The following is a 15055-nucleotide window of genomic DNA, read 5'->3' as shown; positions in this document are numbered from 1 at the left end:
TATACTAAGTCACTTTTAAGCCTTACTGTATTATGTCATTTTTTCAGAGAAAAAGCCTTACTATACTATGTTGTTTTTAAGCCTTACTATACTAAGTCATTTCTAAGCCTTACTATACTAAGTCATTTTTAAGACTTACTATATTATGTCGTTTTTTCAGAGAAAAAGCCTTATTATACTATGCCGTTTTTAAGCCTTACTATACTATGTTGTTTTTAAGCGTTACTATACTATGTCGTTTTTTCAGAGAAAAAGCCTTACTATACTATGTCGTTTTTAAGCCTTACTATACTATGTCGTTTTTTCAGAGAAAAAGCCTTACTATACTATGTCGTTTTTTCAGAGAAAAAGCCTTACTATACTATGTCGTTTTTTCAGAGAAAAAGCCTTACTATACTATGTCGTTTTTAAGCCTTACTATACTAAGTCATTTTAAGCCTTACTATACTATGTCGTTTTTTCAGAGAAAAAGCCTTACTATACCATGTCATTTTTAAGCCTTACTATACTATTTCGTTTTTTCAGAGAAAAAGCCTTACTATACTATGTCGTTTTTAAGCCTTACTATACTAAGTCACTTTTAAGCCTTACTATATTATGTCATTTTTTCAGAGAAAAAGCCTTACTATACTATGTCGTTTTTAAGCCTTACTATAGTATGTCGTTTTTTCAGAGAAAAAGCCTTACTATAGTATGTCGTTTTTTCAGAGAAAAAGCCTTACTACACTATGTCGTTTTTTCAGAGAAAAAGCCTTACTATACTATGTCGTTTTTAAGCCTTACTATACTATGTCGTTTTTTCAGAGAAAAAGCCTTAATATACTATGTCAATTTTAAGCCTTACTATACTATGTCGTTTTTTCAGAGAAAAAGCCTTACTATACTATGTCGTTCGGCAGTTCGGAATAAATTGTTTTACTGAAAAGTATGACTTAAGTGTTTAATATAAATTAAAAAGTTTTTCTTTTTTTTTTCTTCTTCTTGTTCTATTTTCCAGACTACATGGTGTAGTGATCAGCCAAAGTACGACAACGGGAATCGTACCCGGGTCTCCCAGACGGGAGTCCTGTGAACTAACCTCTGCGCCAACCAGGTGACTATACTTTTCTTTGTAATCATTTGAGTGTCTTGAGAAGAAGTCCATGTATGTCTATGTATGTCCATGTATGTCCATGTATGTCCATGTATGTCCATCTATGTCCATGTATGTGCATCTATGTCCATCTATGTCCATGTATGTCCATGTATGTCCATGTATCTCCATGTATGTGTATGTGTGTGTATGTGTGTATATGTGTGTATATATGTGTGTATATGTGTATATATGTGTGTATATGTGTGTATATATGTGTGTATATGTGTGTGTATATATATGTGTGTATGTAAAATGATATAATTTATAATTTTAATTTAATATCTTTAAAAAAAATCCTGAAAAAAATCCTTGAAGCTCTGAGTCCGCGGTAGCTGAAGCGCGAAGTAGCGAGGGAATACTGTATACATATAAATGATGTCAATTAGCAGCCAAATTTCTTTGTAGGCCAACTCCCCAAACTATGCCTAAAAATTAGCTCTTAGCTTGTGAACACTGAGTTTAGCAGAGGGTGTTTGCACACTTATTTGCACACATTTGCATCTCGTTAGCACTTCAAACCTCCAAACTTAAAAGAGTCCTTATCAGAGACCTCTAATCTTACTCCCTGGCTGAGCTCCTCGTTGCTCTCCGTTTCTCATGACCAGTCTTAATAAGCATGTCAGAACTATCGATACTTGAATGTTGTATCTGGATGCAATATTTCATCAGTAAACATATTCATACTATACTAATTATTGTACTACCACAGGTCAAGACAAATTTGTTCTCATGGGATTAATTAGATTTTGCTGTACTCATGTTATGGTAATAGAGGCTATTTTTGCATTTTCCTCATAGATTTCCATTGACAGAGATAAACGTCCAACCCATTTTGACTGGGAGGAGCAAATACACATTTTTTTTCATTTGCCCCATCTTGTCAAAATGAGTCCACCCGGTCCTCACAATTTAAATGAACTATATTAACATAACATTGCCAATAGCAGGGAATTAGTTCATTTTTCTGTATATTTTTGTCACCTTTAGGGTACATATGGGTCATTTTGTTGATTTTGGGTCCCTTCCAAAACATTATGGGCTATTCTGGAGTCACATTCTGTACATTTTGGGTCTTTCCCAATTGATACGAGATCCCAAAATGCCCCTATACACTCTCAATGAAACCAGAAATAGTTCCACATCATGCCAATTCCGTCTTCCAATACATTTTGAGACATTCTGGGGTCACTTTCTGGGCATACTGGATCCGTTGATTGTAGGATATTTCTTGGTCAACTCATTGGTCGCTTCAATTTGATATTTCGGGCATTTCTGAGTCACTTTCTCTTGGTCAAGCCACTTTATGTACACTTTATGTCTATGTCTAATAACTTGGGGTCACTCCCTGTTTACTGGGGTAATTCGAGGGCAAGCACTGAATCAACAATTTCAATGGATCGGACATCTACTTGTGACAAACTCATATCATTTGACAGCCAAAGAAATACTGGACGCACCATCATTGGAAGTCTGCCATTGTTTATGGCATTAAAAGATTCATTTTCCATACTGCTAATCCTCCTAAGGGTGATTGGGGTGGCGGAACCTATCCCAACCAATTGTGGGGTGGTGGCGGGGAATTCCTGAATTGGTCGCCTGACAATTTCAGGGGACAAAAAAGACAACCATTCACGCTCACACTCATTCCTAGTGACATTTCTAGAGTAAGGCCATCAGTTAGGAAGCTCTTTTATGACTAATGACGAACTGAAAAGAGATAAAACACAACTTTCACTTAATGTTTTATGATGTTTAACATCTATTTTCATCCAGAATTCTACTCAAAATATGCTATGACGCACCAAATCAGTTTTAGGCGTTAACGAGATAAATGAGGGTGTAAAATAGCTCCATGTTGATGGAAAATAACTACAATTACTTCCGCGGTTGATTTCTGTGTTGATCCTCTGATGTCGGTAGAATAATTGGATAAGCAGCTCGCAACGTCAGAAGAACATGGCATACGTCCACCACTCAGGTGAGCTAAATAAGGAAGCTCTCGTTTTTGTTTTTTTTTTGTCTCTATTTATAGAGCGCATTAAAACATAACCTCGTTGCAGTGTGTACATCGGGACCTTGAAGGAGAAAAGGACGCTTCCAAGGTGAACTCCCTTCACGCTAAATTGCCTTCAATTCAACGTGTTGGTAGAAAATCCACTCAAGTTTGTTGCTGAAATAAAAATATAATTCGAATATTATTAGTTTGATGGATAGGTTTACAACAACAACAAAAAAATGGGAAAATATTTCTTTCTGGAGGATGTCACTGGCAGAGTTATACAATTATATTTAAAATAAATTAATCGGTCATATTTGGTCATATTTTTGAATAAATTCAATTATGTAGCTAGTAAATTAGATTCATAACTCTCAAAAATGCAGTAATCTTAACTGGAATCAAGTTCATCATATTAAAGATGAAAAGAGAGTTTATTGGTATTATTTAAAATATTTACATTAGATAGCGTTTAAATGCACTGACTTGTCATATTAAAATCATCTTAAAATGTTACATTTACCACTTTCAAGCATGAAACATTTCACGTTAAAATTCAAAATATTAAAGAAAAATGTTTTTCTTTTAACCTTGTGTTAGGTTGAAATGTAAAATTGATCAAGTTTAAATCTCGGATTTAAAAAAACTGGGTTAACATTATTATTTTTACTAGATTTAAATGTGAGACTTAACATGTTAAAACCATATCCAATTAAACCATGAAACTTAGTAGTTTAAATTATGAGACATTTCATATTAAAAGCCATTTTAACAGAACAGTTAATCCGCTTAAAACATTATGTTAAAATGTGAAACTTATCCCAGTCAAACTTACATTATAGTATGAGATTGATTACATTTTAATCAGTTCCAGGATATAAAACTTAAGACATTGAAGTGTGACCCTCATGTTTAAAATAAACCTTAAAATGTGTCTTAGCACATGAAAATGGTAGAATTCATAACATAACTAGCAAAATGTAAAATATCTCAATACATCATCACATGACACTGCCCTATGAAACTTATTATATGCCATGTTTTTGTAAAAAAATAGCTACTTTGTTCCAGTAACCGTAATTTACCCTAACAAAGTATAAAAAGCTTGTTTTCCTGCCTCCTGTCCAGAGGCGTCAAAACCCCATTCTCACTTAAGATATTGAGATTGTGCCACAACAATGCGATTTACTCGCCCGTCTCCTTTCATTTGCAACTTGACGTGATTACAGCCAAATTAAATGGAGCAGGTCAATAAACACCGTGGTGCAAACATGCCAAATGGAAGGAAGAGTTCAGAAAATAAAGAGTGGCATCCCATTATTTGGGGGACCATACTGGCTCTGCTAATGAACTGAATTTGTTTTCATCACTTCATCACAGGGGTGGCAAACTCATGTCATGGGCCACGTTGTAGTTTGCAAAACTATTATGTTTTCCGACTGTGAAATACAATAATTGATTAGCACCTGAACTAAAATCCTATGTTATGCTACTTCACTAATATGCTGCGATTGCTGTGATAGATGTCCACTTTAATTGGAAGTGGGAGGGTGGTAGCAATCAAATGAATGGGGGGACTTCTGTGTGGAGTTTCCATGTTCTCTCTGGGATTAGATGGGTTTTCTCTGGGTACTCCAATTTCCTCCCACATCCCACAAACATGCATGGTAGGCTGGTTGAACACTCTAATTTGCCCCTAGGAATGAGTGTCTGTCTCCTTGTTCACTGTGATTGGCTGGCCATCGATTCAAAGTGTCCCCTGCAGCTGGCCCAAAATCAGCTGGGATGGGATCCAGCACCTCCCCTGTCCCTTGTGAGGATAAGCGGTTTTAGAAAATGAATAAATGTGGCATTTTAATTTTTAAATGATTAGTGCCAGTAATTTTTTTGGTACATTAGAAAAATTCACATGTATGGCCACAATTTGACTTAAATGTTAGAATTCTGACAATAAAGTCAAAGGGAGAGAAAATAATTTAAATTCTTAGCAGAAGAATGAAAGGGAGGAAATTGTGTCTTAAACAAAAAAATATAGGAAATTACAGAAATGTAAATTTTCCTTTGAAATAAATTAAAAGTGGGAAAATTATCGTATCATCATAATATTGTATTCTATTCATTTTGTGAGAAAAAAATCAGAAAAACATTATTTTGAATGTATTATTACTATTTTTTACCTCGTTTTTAATGTATTTTCAATGAAAATGGGGAAATAGTAATAATTCAGTAAATAAGTTTGTTTTAAATAAATATAAAGTACATATATCACTTTTTTTCATGAATGTTGATGGTCAACTGAACTGTGGACTCCAGACATTTAAGCATACATTTTACATTAGCAAAAAACATGAAGTCGAAGCACATGTTTCACTTTCTCGGGCCACACAAAATGATTTGGCGAGCCAGATCTAGCCCAGAGCCCCATGTTAGACACCTGTGTCCTAGCATGTGAAACAACATCCCCAGCAGACATTCTCTGTTTCCTCCCAAAGGACACACCTTGAAAAGTCCAAGCTTGGCAAAACTACACTTCAACAAGTCAGTGTTCTTTCAAGGACACCTCTTTGTCGTAATTGTCTTCACAAGCAAGTAACAAGCTAGCTACACCTCACAGGTACACATCTGGGCAATTAAATCTCACAAGGACACCTCGTCCCAGTTAAAGTTATTGTTCTCTTGTGTGATCTGGCCTTTTCTGTCCTTTAAATCTTCAAGTGTTTCTCAACCAACAGAATTGTCCGGTTTAGTTATCACAGACACCACAGGCTTGTCCTTCTGTCTTCAAAAGAATAACGTTGGATGTTGGATAGTGTTTTTTTCATAGCAACTGTTACTAGGCGTCAGTAATAAGAAGGCGTTGTTCTTCCAAATCAAGGCTACACGAATTTCCCATTATTTCCATTACTAAGGGACAAAGTGTACGTTTCACAGCAGAAGAAGGTTGCCAATCGGAAATAAAATCTGGGCATGATATAAATTCTTGACTTTCAAATCTTTAGCTGCTACTGACGGTGGTAGACGTCCAATTGCTGCCAACCCTCCTATGTAAATTGATTCTATTGCAGTCAATGGCAGCCAATTAGTCAAAAGGACAAAATAATTAGCATTGGATGTCGAGAGTTTTTAAAAATGACCCCAAACAATAACGACATAGCCTTAGTAATTCAATTTGAAAATGGTTGCTACCAAAGCTAATTTTGAACTACAAGGGCACCACTCCTTACAGATGCTTCTACATACAAAATTTTCAGGTGACAAAACACTTTCAGATGAAAATTACTGTTCTAATAAACAAAAACAAGTTACAAAATCCACCAAATTCTAAATTTTCCCATATCCCTCATTTTATTTTGAAATTGTCACATAGAATTGTGTTCTGCTTGAAAATCTACCTACACTCTGCTGACATTGAGAGTTCAATTTCATGCTAACTTGTTCTGAATTCATAATTTGAAGTTGTTTAGATGCTGACGTGCATGCGTTTGTGTCCTTTGTCTGTTGCCTAACATTCACTATATTCACAATATTTTTTCATGCTTGTTATTTATTTTAAAACATGACTAAATATTTTTCCCAATTTATGTGTGTTTCTCACATCTTTCATACAAAGTTGGGACACTGATCATTTTTAAAGGCATTAGTTAGTCATTTTTTGTTTGTTTTTTGAGAAGCCAATTAGAAAATGTACACATAAAATACTATATCTGGAACCAATGAAATTATTAAGTTCCCCTGCTCAAATGGAGCAGACAAATAATGTTACCAATGGCAGCAAAATAGTTAAAAATAAAAGACTTAGCCCTCCTTGCTCTTATTAACTCAAACTGTAAATGGTCGCTGCCAATCCTTGTATTAAAATTGATTGGATGTCTATAGTTTAATGGAAACTACGACTGACTGGCAACCAGCCGAGGTATCACCACCCGGATCAGTACAAGCGCTATTGAAAATATATAAATAATTTGATTGGATAGTTAAAAATGACAAAAATATAGAGTCAGCCGACTCTTGGTCATATTAACTCGTTTGAGAATGGTTGCTGCCAACACTAATTTGTCAAGGATAACTGCCAGGCATACATGTCCGATTAGGTCAGACATTTCTTGCTGCCAATGGAAGGCTGAGTTGGAAATGACGGAAATGGGGTCAGCCCACTCTAGCTCTCAGTAAATCAATTTGTCAATGATCACTGCCAACCCTTGCATCAAAATGCATTAGATGTCTATCGTTTGATGGTAAAGCTATTGAGTTAAAAATGACGAAAATATGGAGTTAGCCTACTCTTGAGATTGTAACTCAATTAGAGAATGATTACTGCCAACTTCTCCATCAAAATGGATTAGATGGCTATCGTTTGATGGTATAGCCACCGAGTTAAAAATGACAAACAACATGGCGAGCCAACTCTTGCTCTATGAAATTCAATTTGTGAATGTTTGCTGCCAACCCGTCCTTCATTCACACCCAAATTTTCTCAGTTCAAAAATGATTGGATGTCTATCTCCATCAACAACAGCCAGTGATTTAAAAGACTTTTTTTTTTTGCTGAAAATTTGAAGCGGTACATTCAACCGGCTGTCTTTTCTTGAGCTTGAACAACAACAAGGGAGACCTTGTCAGGTGAACACACAAAAGCTATGCTTTCATCTACCAGCGTCTGCTGAATCTCAAGCAGAACGCTGAAAAATAACAAGACGCTCGAGCACGTGGCCTGCCTTTTCCATTCGCGCGCATTTATGGGATTTACGGAAAATATAAGCGACACTCAGCGAAAACTGGCGGAATTAAATTGCTGTTTGCGTACTTTCTGGTTTGCAGACACGGCCTGTTGACTTTTGTATCCGCTAAAGGTGTTCTGGTGAGCTAAACGGATCGACCACGATTAGTGCGGCCTGTCAAGGTTTGACGGAACGCTAACCGTTTCGTCGGACGAGAAGTTAGGAGACGTCATAATTGAGGCTGTCGTTTAGTTTGCTGTATTGACCGAATCGAGTTATCTCTGCAACAAAGAAGACAAACACTGAAAATCAGCAAATAAACCGACCATACTTAGTATTTGTAGTGGGGTATTCATTTTTTTTGCACAGTTTGCAGTTTATTAGGAGGATTTATTTAAATTTTTTTAGATGAAAAACATAAAGAAATAATGACTAGCCAAAATGTAATTTTTTTTTTTTAGAGATTAAATTACACAAATTTTTAACCTTTTTAAAATAATTTCAGGTGAATGGAAACTGTGCAAAACATTTTTAGGATTAAATTAATTTTTAGTGTTGGGTAAAAAAAATGAATCTAAAATATAAAGATTTAAAATAGAAACCCTACCCCTGGACTGCTTTGGAAAAATTTCATTTAAAAGTAACCATTTATAAATCAAAATGTTCTTCATTTCATCTGACTAATGAATTGAAAAAACAAACATGCAAATTTAAATATTTATAAGTCTCCACGCTACTAGAAAAATAAAAGATAAAAATGATTTTTGAACATGAAAACAGAAAAAATGGATTAAAAAAATATTATTATTGATTTAAAAGGGGTAAAATCAGGAAATGTAATTTACATCTATTCTCTTCTTTCAATTTGATCCTAAAACAGAAAGTCAGCACTCATCATTTCCTTTCCCGGGCCACAAAAAATGATGCGGCGGACCACATTTGGCCCCCAAGCCGCCACTTTGACAACTGGTCTACAGTAAACACTTGAAGTCCAATCATTTGAAGCTGAAGTGATCTTACTTCAAATGGATTGGACACAACTAGTGACAAATGCAGTTCAATACAGACCAAGCTGAGTGGACACCACAAGATTGGACATCCATCATCATCAAAGGTACTGAAAAAGTTAAGAGGCTCATTTTTTTCTGTTTTCATTGTCCACCTAATCAAAAAAATCCCCATTTTTTTGATATGTTCATGAGTTTCAGCAACCATGATTGTATTTGTTCCTTTTGGGAGATTAAATGTGTTTCCTCATCTAGCTGCACGTCCCTTGAGTCACACTGCAATGTGAAATATAGCCCCGAATAGCCATCTGCACTGACACAGACATAAAGAAAAGGGATCAATCTTCATTTAAATATGATCCAATAACTAGCACCGGCATGCCTTTGGGCAAAACAATCCGAGGTGCTAACGCGCCGGCCAATGATTCACCGCCACAATAATTGTTAATGTCTGATCAATGGAAACTCAAAAAAAGAAATGAGCGGGAGGCGCAAGTGAATCTAATCTCATGCAAATGAGGATGCTTGCATCACCTGCGTGGCTGACACTGAATGTTGTCAAGTCAGGTCGCCGTGGCAACAGGAAAAGCTGAAGCTTCGTGAAAGTGATGCAGTGTGCAAATATAGCAAGGCAGATGCCATGAATGGCTTCCATATTTGCATATTACAGCAATTAGACCTTTGCGTTGTGCATAATATGCAAAAAGAATAAAGGGAGATATGCAAAAAAACGATAAAACAATTGCTGAAGCCATGTACTTGGATATTCAAAAAAAAAGATTCCGGTTGTAAAACACTTAGTATTTGGGAAAAATATAATAGATAAAATGTGGAAATAACTTCATTGAAAAAGTATAGTTACCTGAATTTTTTATATATGGTAGTAATTTCTTGCGACAAAAGTTTAAAAAGCATATGAACACAATTGAGGATTTAATGAAAAGCTAGAATGGATGTTTAACTGTTTTATCGATTTTGGAAATGAAATAAATGGGAAGAGTTTAAGTTGTATTTTCCCATGTGTTCGTTTTAAAGAGTATAAAAAGTACACTAATTGCAAAGATTCCAATTAATATTACACAAAAAAATAACACAATTGAAAATGTTGTTAAAAATATTTAGCAGGGAATAAACTGATTTTATTTTGGATGTGACTGAATTCTGATATTGAAAAAAACTTATCAGATATTAACAATGTATAGTGTATATAATATACATACTAAACATACCCACATATAAATAAATACATGAAAAAAATATGTATCTGCTACATTTAACTGCTAAATATATACATACATATACACGCATACATGTACATATACACACACATACATGTACATATACACACACATACATGTACATATACACGCATACATGTACATATACACACACATACATGTACATATACACACACATACATGTACATATACACACATACATGTACATATACACACATACACATACATGTACATATACACACACATACATGTACATATACATATACACATACGTGTACATATACATGTAGATATACACACACATACATGTACTTGTACATATACATATACACATACACACATATACATATACACACACATACACACATACATATACACATACATATACACGTACATATACAAATACACATACACACACACATATACACATACACATACATATACACATACACCTATATGTACATATACACATACATACATGTACATATACACATACATACATGTACATATACACATACATACATGTACATATACACATGCATACATATACACATGCATACATATACACATGCATACATATACACATACATACATATACACATGCATACATATACACATGCATACATATACACATGCATACATATACACATGCATGTACATATACACACATACATGTACATACACACACATACATGTACTTGTACATATACATATACACATACACACACATACATATACACATTCACATACATATACACATCCATATACATATACATATACACATACACGTACATATACACATACACCTATATGCACATATACACATACACATACATGTACATATACACATACGTACTTGTACATTTACATATACATATACACGAACACATACACATGTACATGTACACATACACATACATGTACATATATATAAAAAGTTCACTGCTATCCTCCAAGTCTAAATGAACTGGTGTACTGGTGACTAACTCATATACTTTCACAGTAGAAGAATGAAGAAAGCCATACTATTGATCTATCATCAATGACAAGAAAGAGTTCAATCAAAAGGTTTCAGCGTTATCACAGTGTCACGGTGAGAGCAGTCCGGGTCTTTGTCTACTTTTCAGCACGAGCATGGGACTAATCAATGCAAAGCATGTATCTCTATGACAACATGCTTCCATTTGCAATTGTAAACGCCACTCACTTCTGAATGTAAAAAGAGTTTCAAGGCTTCGTTTGGCGAGCGTGTCGAGTATGCGACAGAAACGAGTCTCTCCTGATGAATGACCTGTGAACTCTTTGCATTGCTGTCTCTTGTTGCCACAACAACCCCACATCTTTATCTTTATCCACTACACTTGTCAGAAACGAAAGCTCTATTTGTCACCCTTGTGCAATTTGTCATTTTTTTAACATTAAAAATGACAAAAATTGAGTCAGCCCTGTCTTGTTCTCAAGAACTCAATTTGTGACTGATCACTGCCAGCCCTACAAGTGCAAAACATTGCATTCATTAATTCATTCATCCATTTTCTGTCCCACTTATCCTCACAAGGGTTATGGGGGGTCCTGGAACTGATCCCAGTTAACTACAGGCAACGTTGGTGGTCACAATGGGACGTCCAACCTTGATTTTTCTATGGATATCGCGTTATTGGCAGATTGCGCCTGAATTCACGCGTTTTCAACGGTAAATTTTGGATTGGATAATTTTTTCATCCTGTATTCGGGAAATTTCCTTAGCACAGTAGGAAGATAGTGAGAATACAGACACAGCAAAATACATTTTAGACATAAATAGATAGGTAAAAAATATGTTAATAAATAAATGAATACATATATGATATAAATATATAAATAAATTCACGAATAAATAAAAAAACTGTTTCAAAAAATAAAAGTATGGAGTATAAAATATAAAGTAAATTATTTTAAAAAACTAGAAAACGTACAAATAAAAGGTTAAAAAGCTGTAAAAATACAGAATACGAGTGAGGACTTAGGGGCTACTGATACTGATTGCCACTTGAATGGCACCGTTTTGAAAATACATAAATAAATGAATAAAAGTTTTTGTAGTAATGATGCAAAAGCAACGCCTCGACTTCTGGTGTAAATCCTTAGTAAGTCTAAATATGTAAATCTAGGAAAGTTTTCCTGTTACCTTTGTCCTTATAGTATTGTTAATTGATAAGTTATCTCAAAGAAACATTGTACAATATTTTTCATCTGAATTTAGACATCAATAAACAAGAAAAAGAACCGTCTGCAGGAGGGAAATGTAAAATCTTATTTTGCCGTGTTTCTTTCATTTTTCCTGACGCCAACCAAATGTTCATGTTTGCCAATGCTAATAAGCCTCCTAAAATAAACATGCAAATTTGGTTGAAGACCTATTTCTGCATGAGCGCCGCGACTGGCTCATAACGATGCGCCTTTGCACACCGGAGCGGAACTGAAAGGATCGCGACGTGACCGCGGGCCGTTATGCATCGTCTGTTTTAAACCTGTCCGACTTTTATTCGTTGGAATTGAAAAAAGGTTACCGGCTAATGGTGCAGATGAGCCGTTTTGCGGTTGGAGCAAGCCGAGGAATCTTCATCTGGATAGAACAGTGGTGTCTCATGTCAAAACCGTAATTACAAAACGGGAAAATAAAGCCTGGATGGCGGAGCGGTGGTTTTTCAAATCTTAAACAAAGTTTTCATATATTAGACTACTATAGTATTAACAATTCATCAGTTTTATTATCATTAGCATTAGTAGTTTCTTACTAGTTGCCATTGACTACAAGTCGATAGGTAGAGATGGGTTGCATAATTAGTGGCTGACAAATTTGTCAAATCTTAAGTGTGCTACAAATGCCAAAATATTTAAAATGACTGCACTGTACTTTTACATTCAAAAGTTAAATTAAGTACTTAAATGAAGCAAATATATATATTTATCACTGCCCCCCAAAACCGGCCCATTGCTGAGAGGTTAAGACATAGGCGTCACAGTTCTGCAGTCGAGGGTTCGATCCCAGGCGGGTCTATACTGTGTACAGTTTACATATTCCCCCCGAGTTTGCGTGGGTTTTCTCCGCATAATCTGTTTTTTTTCTCCCACGCCGCAAAAAGATGCATACTAGGCTGGTTGGACACTACATTGTGAGTGCTAATGAAGTTCTAATCTAATCTCATCTAATGGACACAAGGCAGAGGACAATGCTTCAGGGTGTCCTCTGCCTTGTGTCTGTAGTTGGCTGGGATAGGCTCCAGCACCCTCGGAACCCTTGCAAGGATAAGATGTTTAGAATATGAATAAATGAATGCCAGTAAAACAATGTTATAGGGAAACACCCACTTTTTTTTACATCACAACCAAAAGTAATAATTATTTGTAGCTTTCGAGTGCTGTGCTAGTTGTTGACAGAATGGGCAAATAACATTGAGAGAAAAGAAAAGAAAAGAACTAACAAACAACTAAATTAATGGGCCCATTTCTCCATGAATTTTGACTTATCAAGGCTACTTTTTTTCATTAATTCATCCATCTTCCATAGTGTGGACCAAGAGTTGCGGTGGTTGCTGGAGCCTATCCCACCCGACTTCGGAACGAAAGGCAGATTGGTCGCCATTCAGCCGTAAGACACACGGAGAGAAAAACGATCATTCGCACTCAATCATAATGCCACCAACAGGAATCAAACCCGCACCTGCCCGCACTGAAGTCCGGTGAGTGAGCCACAACACCCTCATCAACATTAATGTTACATATTCCTGAATATGATGTAGAGAAACTAAAATGGTAATATAGCAAGCATAGAATTATAAGATAAAGTAACAAAAATAATACAGATTTGGGTATCCTATTTTGTGTCATGTACTGTATGACTCTAAATTAATATTCATGAACAAGACGTTATGTCCAATGATAACAGCAGTTTCTTTTTTTTCTAGTATAAATTCCCTTGAATAGTCACTCCCCAGAGGCAGAATTTAAGGGGGTCAGGGGGTTGGGGGGGTTGTAGGCAAGGTGAGACTCTCTAAAACAACATTAAAACCTTAAGCGAACTTCAGTAATTTCATGTGGAGAAAATTGATGCACTAATTTTCAACCATTTTCTTTAAGAAAGGAATTGGGTATACTATTGTATAAATTATAGTAATAGACTTGCATACAAAATAATAATGAAGAAAAAAGACTTCCTTCTTGGATGACTACAGGCACAAATCTGAAAGTGTACATTTGCATTTTTATGTAATAACGATGGATTTACATACAAATCGGAAGAAGCACGGCTAAGAAGAAAATGACGAAGGCAGGAAATTCAAGAGGTGTGGTTGAGTTGATCATTTTCCATTTTGATAGACTTGAAGTTGAGTTGCATCATCTTTGCATCAAAAAACGTGAAAAACGGTTTTTCATACACACTTAAAATGGGATTACTATTGCTTTAATGGCATTCCTAGGCCCATTTGTTACTGTACTACAGACTATAGTATATAAGTGAGTAGATGTCCTGTATTGATTGAAAAGTAACAAACAGATGCAGAAAGTGATTTATTTTTTTAATTCTCCTTTATAACTGTCTTACTGACTTTTAGCTATTAATTTATTTGTGTTTTTTCCATTTTTAATTGCTTCTTGCTAATTATCATGTGAGAAAAAATCACATTGTGTTAATTTGTGCCATAGAAATGAGTTAAAATGACTTGGGCGTCAATTTCTGTCAATACAGTCCATCATCATTATAATTATCTGCTCTATAGGTAGATTTAATAACAACCCACATCTATCAAAACATGGCAATATTGACATTTGCTGTCCAATTAGCCAATAGAATCATCTTCCTAAATAATTTGGCCCGAGGTGAGAATTTAAATATACATGGCGTACAAAGGCAGCAATCCAAAGTGAAAAATGCGTAATGATATCATTAACGACAGCGGACGTCGATATTGTGTGTCCTC

The 15055-nt window shown here is 35.3% G+C and overlaps 1 protein-coding gene and 1 long non-coding RNA gene across 2 annotated transcripts in view; one reads left to right on the top strand and one right to left on the bottom strand.

The window, feature by feature from the left end:
- The window catches only part of nrg3b (neuregulin 3b), a 175170-nt gene that overhangs the window by 58123 nt on the left and 101992 nt on the right, over positions 1-15055 (bottom strand). The gene's annotated exons all lie outside the window — the stretch shown is intronic.
- Positions 8730-13877, top strand: LOC144212057 (uncharacterized). The gene is made up of 3 exons (XR_013329711.1): positions 8730-8963; positions 11098-11187; positions 13645-13877. It is a non-coding gene; the product is annotated as an uncharacterized LOC144212057 (long non-coding RNA).

The sequence above is a fragment of the Stigmatopora nigra genome, chromosome 18 (assembly GCF_051989575.1).
Source record: "Stigmatopora nigra isolate UIUO_SnigA chromosome 18, RoL_Snig_1.1, whole genome shotgun sequence".
In the NCBI taxonomy this organism is placed as follows: Eukaryota; Metazoa; Chordata; class Actinopteri; order Syngnathiformes; family Syngnathidae; genus Stigmatopora; species Stigmatopora nigra.
Note: the sequence above shows the minus strand (reverse complement) of the source record. Positions and strands in the feature narration are given on the sequence as shown.